Genomic DNA, 9,899 nt, shown 5'->3' with positions numbered 1-9,899 from the left:
CTTGATTTCCAAGGGTGCTGAGAACCCCTCATCTGCAAAGGGTAGCACATGTGAAAATCCAGCTCCTGGCTTATCTGCTTCCCCCAGGACCTGGGAATCTGGCTTTGGGTAGCGAGGTTTCCTCAGGTGCCCAGGGCAGTGGTCTGCCCTCGTCTCTACTGATGCTGCCAGCTGCTTTAAGCGAAGCTGAGCAGAAAGGGCGGGGGGTTAGCCACCTTTGCAGAAGCCCGTCCCCAGGCTCATGCCTTGGATGTCTCTGAGAGGAGGCTACCGCGCCGGCAGTGTTGGACACAGAGGCTGCATACAGTCGTCTCGCTCCAATGCCACGCCGTGCCTGGTATTTACAAGAAACACGGCACCCCGGAGCTGCGCACGTCAAAGAGCCCCTCTGAGGCGCCCACTGTGGGATTCGAGCAACCGGTGGGCATGGAGGAGGGCAGAGGCGAGCCCGCGGGTCTGGAGCCCGCTGCGTCATGCACCTCCAGGAAACAGATTGCATCGCTCGCACGGTTTGACTTTCAAAGCATCTTTCCAGTGCTCTTACCTCGTAATCAGAAACGTCTCCCTGCCCCATTTCCACCCACCCCGGTGCCCTCCCCAGGGACACTGCAATGCCCACAGCACCTGACACATTTCTCCACTCTGTGTGAGCCACTTGAAAGTAGGTCAGGAAACCAGATCTCTCTTGCCTTTGCTTTCCTCCCACAAGAGCACTCACTCCCAGCAACCTGCCCGGCTTTCAGCCTACCTGTCCTTCAGGTGCGGTCCGGGGTAACGCAGCCTGGGGCACCGCTGCAGAGATAACCCCAGAGAAGAAGGGTGGATGGGCACGGGAGGGTCGTGTCCAGGGGGAGCCTTAACATGGGGGAAATAGAGCAGTTGCATGATTTGGGAGAGCAATAGGGCCTAGTGATGCAAGTGCTCGTATTAGACCTGTTGGCTTGAGGAACTACAGGCTGGTTCACTTCACCTTCATCCCCAGGGAGTTACTAAAGGATATCATAAGGAAGTCCACCTGCAGCCAGAGTGGATTTATGAAGAACAAACCGTGCCAAACAAACTCGCTCGCCTTCTTTCACCGGGCTGGGCGAAGGGCCTGCTGTGGGTATCGTGTATCTGCACTGCAGCAAGGCTTTTGACAAAGTCCCGCACAACCATCTCATAAACTAATCAGAGAAATGTGGGCGCGACAGGACTACTCTACGGTGGATGCACACCTGGCTCAATAGCTGCAAAGCAAAAGGTAATTGGATCCGTGTCCGTAAACGGATCCATGTGGGAATGGCAGGAGGCTTGGAGGGAGTCTATTCCAGGCCCAGGGCTGTTCGGTGTGTTTATTAATGAGGACTCTGGCATAGAAAACTTTGCCAACGACACAAAACCGGGAAGGACTGTGAGCGTGCCGGAGGATGGGAGCACGGTTTGGAAGGATCTCGACAGATTGGAAAGCTGGGCTGGAGCTAGCAGGAGGGAGCTCAATGCTGACAAATGCAAGGTGCTAAATGGGTGACGCCAGGCTGGATAGCAGCACTAGGGAGAAGGATCTGGGGGTCTTGGTAGGGCACAGACTCAACATGAGTCCGCAGCGTGATGCAGCTGCACAAAAGGCAAATGCGATTTGCTGAGAGGAGCATTCGGTGCAAGACGCTGGAGGTGAAAGTGCCTCTCTGCTCGGCACTGGTCAGGACTCATCTGGAGAGTACTGTGTACAGTTTTGGGCTCCACATCTTTAAAAGCTAGTGAGGGTCTAGAGGCGGGTGACAAGAACGATAAAGGGTTTGGAAGACAAGTCAGATAAGGAGGAAATAGGCACGCTCAGCTTGCAAAGAAGGCGCTTAAGGGGGGGATATGACACCCCATTTGGGGTCAGGAAGAAATGTTATCCCATGCCCAGATTGGTACGGACTGGGGGGCTTTGCCTTCCTCTGTAGCCAGGTGCATGGCTCTCTTCTTTGCATCTCTCAAGCATATTTTAATAGCTTCTGCAGCAGCAGGATGTTGGCCGCCGCGGTCCTCCTGCTTCAGCTGTGGCAGGTTTGGGTGTGATGCTCGGTGCCGCGTCGGGGTTGGCTGCAGTTTGGCTAAGAGGTCGGACGGCGGGTTTGTCCAGGCTGGTTTGGACAGGGCTGATCCTGCCTCGGGCAGGCGGTTGGACTAAATGTGAGCTCTGGAGGTGCCTTGCAGCCCCACGGCTCTCTGATTTCTATGAGTGTGACTCGTGGCTGGGGTCCCAGTGACCACCCTGGGAAACCTCCCAAGCTGCTTGGTGAAGGGAGGCAAAGCAAAAGCCCTGTGTGTGCGGGCAGCAGGGATGCTGTGATTGCTGCGACTAGTCCCACAGCATCTAGCGGCTGTTGTATCCGGTACCGGTGCTAGACACCAGCTCCTGAGGCAGGCCCCTTCCCCCTCCCGCTATAGGACACAAGTTGCTGCCCCACTAACACATCTTTCTGAAGCCTCAGCTGGAGAGGGGCAGGCAGGGCGCTGACCCCACAAAACACAGATGCAGCAACACCGCAGAGACCCGCAGGGCTGCAGGATGGTGAGAGTCCAGCATTGCTGCACGCCCTGCATGAATCTTCCCGTGGTGCCAGCAGCAGCTGCCTGGAGTCTGCACTCAGCATCGGGCTCTTTTGCTTCCCTCTCAATAGGAACTGAAAGTGCAAGGGTATCCAGCTGGGCTGCTCTCGCTCCCTGCTGCAGAGCTCTGCAGAGCTGCATCCTCGCCCGGCCTGCTACCTGCGGGCATCTCCTGGAAACGCTCCTCGGCACTTGAACAGAGCACATCACGGGACCGACCACCCCGGGTCCCAGGCAGAGGAAGAGTGCAGGACCCAGCCATGCCATCCCAAACCGTGCAGAACCACGCCACGAAACTCAAAGCCCCCTCGTGCTCCCTGCCCTACCCTCTTCAATCAGGCAAAGCAGCACGCTCTCAGTGCATGCACCTGCCTCCGTTGTTGCCTTTGTGCATGCAACCAGGAGCTACAACCTCCAGGTCCCAACCCTGCCGAGAGAGCTTAAATCCAGAGTAGACAGTGGCTGACAGCTGGATGGAGCAAGAGAGGTGTCCGGCGGTGTCCTACCCAGAGAGATGGCTCAGTACAGGAGCTCACTCCAGGGCGTATGAGCAAACACCGAGCAGGAAGGATTTAGGAAACAGGGGCCCTGCTTGAGCAGGCAGCAAGGGACCCCGACAGTCTGCTTTGACCCATTCATCTCCTGCTTTAGGAACACCCCAAAGTGCATTAATGCACCCAGTGAGAGGTAATGATACTACAGGAAGATGGTCGAAGATGATGGGCAAGAGATGGCGGGCATCATATGGAAGAGAGAGGGGACTGGCACAGACTGCTCAGAGGCGGGTCCCCCCGAAAAGAGCAGTGATGACGACAATGAGGGCAAGGACCACAAATGCGATGATGAGCGAAAGGACTGGACAAGCAGGCGGGAGGGAAGAAGGGGCACTGAGGTGGTCCTTGGCATAATTATGACCATTAAATGTGACAGTGACGGGCACGCGGGTGCATGGTGCGGTTTTGTAATGGGAATAAGAAAGGTGTGCTTTGGGTTGTCAAGTGAACCACAGCGCTCATAAGACAGGTTGGCAGCGGTATAGCTATATCTATATTTCTTTTTATATAGAGAAATAAATATTTTTTGGAAAAAAACAATAGGCCAGGCACTCTCTTAAGGTCCGTTCCAGCTGCCTTCCCAATGCATCCACGAGCAGGACCCGCTTGTGCTACCATCTCAGCGGGGACCTACGTCCGCCCTGGGGACGAGAGGTTCTCACTGCGCAGCCCAGGAGTGAAGGGTCCCAGCCTGGGCTCTTCCAGAGCAGAACAGAAACTCCACTGTCTGCTTCGGGTCTTCAAATATAGGAGGCTCAGCTGAAAGTAAAGCACCTTTCTTTGAATCCCACTGGAGCATCCAGCCTCTGGGGAGCAGCACCCAGTGCGGTGCAGGGCGCCTGCATGCAGGAGGTGGGGAAGGTCTCTGTGATGTGTGACCCAGCGTTCATGCCTGCGCTTGGGGTGTGCTCGCACATGGCCCTCGGCTCCCTGCTCCGTGACCGGCCCCTCAGGGGACAGAGCCGCTGTCACGTCCCTGCGGGGTAGGCGTGTGGGGACACAGACACAGGGCCAGGGCAGCTGCAGGCTGCATCTCACGAGTACTGCTCGGGTAGGCAAGGAGACTTGCCCATGCAGGGCTGCTTTGTTACTTGAACCTCCCTTTCCGGACAACTGAGTCCCTGCTGACCAGGACCGGCTACGGCTGGGCTGTCACATGCATTTTCGGGGAAGGAAGCTCCTAGGAAACTCCTATAAGCAGCCAAGACCGGCTAAGTGTACCCTGGTGTGAACTGTGCCACCACGGGACATGGTCCCAGGGCACAGCCATGCTGCTGACACAGACTTGTCCTCACTCATGTGGTTTGAAGGCACCTCTTTGCTGCAGTGCCTGTGAGCAGCTAAGTGACATGCCCAAGAGCAAAGAGGGAGCATGTGGCAGCACTGGGCAACCAGGCCAGAGGTCCTCGCTCCAGGTTCTGTGCGCTGACCACTCTGGACACTCCCAGCATCCCCCCGCTCCTCCTCTGGCAGATGCCTGGGGATGAGGTTTTTGCATCTGATGCTGGCTTCCAGTGCTCAGGCTAGCCCGGCCCTTCCCAGAGCACTGGCTGCCAGCCTTGGGGTGGAAGAGGAGGCAGAGCGGAGCAAGCAGAGACGTTCCTCCCATGCTCTTGGGTTGCTAAGGAGCCCGCAAGGTGGAGGAAAGCATCCCAAGCCTCCACTGTGTGTTCCGGGAAGAGGAGAGGGAGCAAGCCAGCCGCGCCAACCTGCTTCTGATGCAGCCAGCAGCACGACCGACCCGCTGCCAGGCTGCTGCATCAGAAGCAGACGAGACTCCCGGCTGCGAGGGAAATATTGCCAAGCAGCAACCAGCACCTTGCATTTTGCATTGCAGCTCCTGCCTGACTCGGAGCGTGGAGTTGTGGGGGGTTGGAGAACAGAAGGAAGGGCCTTGCAGAGGGATCACAGACCCTGCTTTCCCGTACAGCACCCTGCTAATACCCTCGTGCTGTTTCCAGTGGCGGGCCCCTACCTGACACCGCATGGCGATTGCAACGGCAGCCCACGGATCAGCAAGCACCACTTTGTACAGCCACGATCAGCCCGCTGCCCCGGGAGTGTAGCATCACCCTCCAGGCACGTGTCTGCCTCAGGGCTCCAGGGGTGTCTGAAGACAGAGCTGCAGAAGAGGGGGGATTTAATAGCAGGGTGGTTCAAAAGAGGATGGAGCTGGACTGTTCTCAGTCTGGGTTGGATGTGCAGCGCTCTGCTGCCTACCGCTCTTTATGAGGTCCTAGCACTCATATGGAGGTGCATTACATATCTTTTATAGCAATGCATCATCCTAAATAAGTTTATAGGAACCTGAGACTGGAAGGGAGCTCCTGAGTCAGTGCATCCCAGCCTGGTCCCCCCGGGCATCTCTTCTGGGACCTCTCTGCACCAGTGGGCAAGAATGGGTTGCTATTGTCCGGCCCAAATGCATCCCTGCGCACGTCATCACCATTCCTCCTTGTGCCAGCTTCGCCCTGTAGCTTAACAGCCCCTTCTCCCTGCCCGGTGCCTGCTTCCCTGAGACATGCATAGACAGACACAACATCCCCTCTCTGCATTTGCTATGACAGCTCAAAGAAGCCAGGGTCTTTTAGTCGCCTCCCATACCGTCGGGTCTTCGTTCCCACATTCTTGAAGCCGACTTCTGCACTTCTTAACTGAATAGTACTAGGTTTGGGCTCGGTGATTGCTCTTAGGGTTGCAGAGCACCAACAAAATTAATTAGCCCAGACCTCATTAAATCATAGAAAATAAGGGTGAGAAGGGACCTCAGGAAGTTGCATCTAGTCCAACCCCCTTTTCAAAGCAGGACCAGCCCCAACTACATCATCCCAGCCAAGGCTTTGTCTACCCGGGTCTTCAAAACCTCCAAGGATGGAGAATCCACTCTCCAGGCAGTGTTTTCCAGTGTTTTACTACCCTCCTTGAGAGAAAGTTTTTCCTAATATCCAGCCTCAACTTTCCTTGCTGCAACTTGAGCCCATTGCTCCTTGTCCTGTCACCTGCCACCGCTCTAACGTGATAGACATTGCAAAACCAGATGCAAAACCTGGTTCAACTGCAACTGGTTCAGCTGAACTACGTCCATCTACCTTTAGTTATCATGTGATGATTGGGCCCCTACCGAGATATAACCCCATGCACGTGCATCATGTTATGAGTTGCAAAGTGTAATGTCTATCATGGCCCCAGGGGTTCAGCAAACCCTCTGCGCCTCTCCCAGCTTCTGTAGCTCCCTTCTGTCTGCTGCAGGCCTGCTCTGCAGAGACCCTTCGAGCCAGCCGCACACTCCCACCTTAAAGCCCCTGCCGAGGGAGCTGCGTCCCCACGCAGAACCGGAGCCGCTGGAGAGTCGCGTTGCAGCCGGTGGAAGTCTATCTCAGCCCGGCGCTCTCCCCTTTCGGGTTTTTCCACTCTGCCCTCCAAGGCGCAGATGGAAATCACTCGTCCCACCCTGCATCACGGAGCCCTAATTGCACTGCCATCCAGCCCGAGAATACAGGGTTGAGACGGCGAGAAGATTCAGCCACGCGGCGTCCTCATTAGCTAGTGATGGGCTAACGGACAGAGTTGGATGCACGGTCCAGCTGCACCCTCCCCATTCACCTCTCCATGCTGTACCCCCCTGCAGTCACTCACTGCTCTTTGCTCACTCAGACCTCTCCTGAAAACCCATCTGGGATGCCTGCAAGAAATTCACTGGCTGATTCACCACCAGGACACAGACCTTGCTAGACTTTTCTCTCAAACGCATTGTCAGGCCCTGCCCAGTGGAAACAGGAGGTCAAGCTGGCATCTCACATACAGGAATCTCACCCCTCCGAGTGGCTTCTGCTGAGCAAATCTGCCGTGAGTATGAAGGCACAACCCAGATGGTCTGGCTCACTGCAGGAGAAGCATCTCTGAAGAGCCGTGCTCCAGAAGATGCTTGTGCGACGGGCAACGGAGAGAGTTTGAAAACAGCCCTGAATCAGTGCGGTCTCGATGTACAGAGCTAGGGATAAAGCTGGTGAACACAGGTGGTGGTCAGGGCTGAATTAATGCACAGGCAGGCAAACTAGGCACATGCCCTAAGTGGAGAAGGGGCCCAGTTGTGCTTATTTTACATATTATAATTATTGAGTGAAAAAGGTAATATAAATAGACTCTATTAAGTAGGGACCATGAGTTTGTTTGCCTAGGGCCCACTAAAGGGTTAATCTGGCCCTGGTGGTGGTGCAGATTAGCTCTGGATGGCATTACTAGCTTTGAGACCAATGCAGCAGGGACCCAGAGGGCATGTCTATACGTGCTTTTACACATGCCTAAACTTAATGCGCATTAAGATGATTGAGGTGCACATCTACATGTGCACACACTAAGGCTCATTCACGCAGGTGTGCAAACTGACTTGAGACTAAAGTTAGTCCCGAGTCAATGGACACTCACCACGTTAATGTGCATTAGTGCATCTACACATTCACTGATGCGACTGAGCCATTCACGCCTAAATTCGATACCTGCTTTATGAAGGTATCAAATTTAGGCTCGAGTAGCCTAAAATCGCCATTTTGAAGGTGCATTAAGGCTGCGTGCGTGTAGACGCCTGCCCTTAATGTGCCTTAAATTGGGCTAATGTGCATTAAATGTGCATGTGTACACACGCCCAGAGCATACCAGCCTGCAAGGGAAGTCTTGGCATTGGGTCAGTCCTGCCAGGCCATGCTCTATCCAGCCTGCCTCTGTATATCCCAGGCAAAGATTGGGCTAACAGGCCATCAGACAATCCCCCCCGAACACCTCAATGGTGAGACGAGGGGTCTTCTCCGACTACATGGGGAGACACACGCTACCGCCCTTTTCTCCGCTTGCTTTCCCTGTTAGACTAAATGCTCATTAGACCAGATGCACCAGCTTTTCCCACTGGGATGTCATCCCTCATCCATGGGCTTGCTCCCGCACACCACCATAGCATGGAGGATCCCAAAATGGAGGCCTCCAGTCAAGAGTTGAGTTGATCATGGCCTTCAAATGGGCCATCCCCTGAGCGGTACCATGATGGAGGGGCAAATGTGAAACCGGTGGCGGGGGGTGAGCCAACATGGCTCCAGAAGGGGCTGATCAGAAACCATGGGATTCAAAAATCCCACCATGGGCAACGGGTGAAGGAAAGGGAAACAAGATGAGATGGCGGGGGTCAAGAACCAAGATGGCCAATAGCCAAAATGGTGGAGAGCCAAGCCTTTATTCCAAAGGAAGCAAAGAAGAGCTTCCATTTCCTTCTGCCGTATGGGGACTTAATAAAGGCCTAACAAAAGAGAAAGACCTAGGGCAATAAGAGGCACTTGATTTCTTCTGTGACGCTGCAGCGGTGCCCAGGGCGCCCATTGCTGACTCAAGCGTGGTCTCACCTCCCTTACATTTGCCGGAGGCTGTAAAAAATAAAACCTCGTGTTCATAAGCGCAAACAGCCCCTTCGGCAAAGAGAAAACCTTCCAGTCCCGACACTACGGGATTGATAAGATCCTGGCGGAGAACAGAGAGCAGACAAAACTATCCAGAAAGCGGAGGGGGATTTAAAAAAAACCTAACAAACTTCTCTGCCTCGTAGGTATTTATAGACCACGGCCCGACATAGTATCTCAGTATCTCAGGTGTCAAGGGATTCAAATCAGCTCATTACGGGAAGGAACGGCGAAGCAAAAGAGCAACCTTGGCTGTCTACAGGCTCAGATATCTGAGCAGTTACAAGAAGGGCTCGGCACTGAACAAGGAAACTCCGTGTTCAGGAAGGACCCGTGCGACTTGACAAGCTGGCTAGAGGCATCATGCCTCCGCGGCTGCAATGCAGCCACCTCTGGGGTGGAACACAGCTGCAGTTGAAGAGGGCACAGCCGTACCAGGGCAATGGCTGAGCATGGCGGGACGGAGCATCCACCCCCTGCGGAAATGATCCACGGGAGGAATTTATCCATAGCTGTTTTCGGATGGTTGCACTTTCTAGACATAAAATAAGACGGGGGGCGGGGATTTTCAAGGTCACTAGGGGCCTAAGTCCCAGAGGTACTTACGGTCTAATGCAGGGAGCAACGTAACCACGAGTGTCGTGACAGCCAGGACACCACGGGAAACACTTCTCCCCTTACCAGAAACGATCACAGCCCTCACGACTGCCGGCATGGGCTGGCAGGGCAGCGCGGGTGAGTCAGCGCCACTTCCTGCTGTGCTCCCCTGCCAAAACAGCATTGACCGGCTTTGCTTGCCATCTCTGACCCTCCCGTGGCTCAGCGCCATGGAGGAAGGCTCCCGGGTCACCTCTCTTGATCCGAGCGGCTAGCCGCGCTTCAGGGCTTTTGCAGGGGGAAGTCCAGAGAGGAGGAGGAACTGGCTGCAGGGTCAGGGAGCTGCGATGCAATGGGGTTCAACTACCCACGTGCACCGAGCCCGGCTTTCCCGAATACAAGGAGAATCGGGCAGCCAGTGCCGGCACTGCTGCCCCATGGGTTTGCTAGCCAAAGCCACTCTGACGCTTGCCCCTACAGGCACCCGTCAGCACCCACTTGGGTTTACTCGTCTGTCTGTTTTCATTTGTGGTGCTCATCCACCCACGCCGTCCTCCCCCGTAGCAAACCCCTCCAGCCGAGTTCAAAATCCTGAGCAGCCTCGTCACACGGAGCACGTGCTTGGCTCTCTCTTGCAGCGGCACCTGCACCCATCAGCCTCAGCCGGCTTGCACCAGGAAAGGGCCTGATCCAGCCTGCCCAGTCCCAGGGGAGCTGCGGAGGCATC

The 9,899-nt window shown here is 55.3% G+C and overlaps 1 protein-coding gene across 1 annotated transcript in view; it reads right to left on the bottom strand.

The window, feature by feature from the left end:
• Positions 1–9,645, bottom strand: part of LOC102367923 (arf-GAP with Rho-GAP domain, ANK repeat and PH domain-containing protein 1-like) — a gene marked incomplete at its 3' end in the record, with an annotated part of 61,928 nt that extends 52,283 nt beyond the window's left edge. The window contains exon 1 of the mRNA XM_025194759.1: positions 9,182–9,645. The remainder of the gene's footprint in view (positions 1–9,181) is intronic.
• Positions 9,646–9,899: the final 254 nt, after the last annotated feature.

This window comes from Alligator sinensis, unplaced genomic scaffold, assembly GCF_000455745.1.
Source record: "Alligator sinensis unplaced genomic scaffold, ASM45574v1 scaffold2476_1, whole genome shotgun sequence".
NCBI classification, from domain to species: Eukaryota; Metazoa; Chordata; order Crocodylia; family Alligatoridae; genus Alligator; species Alligator sinensis.
This window is presented reverse-complemented; position numbering and strand designations above follow the sequence as displayed.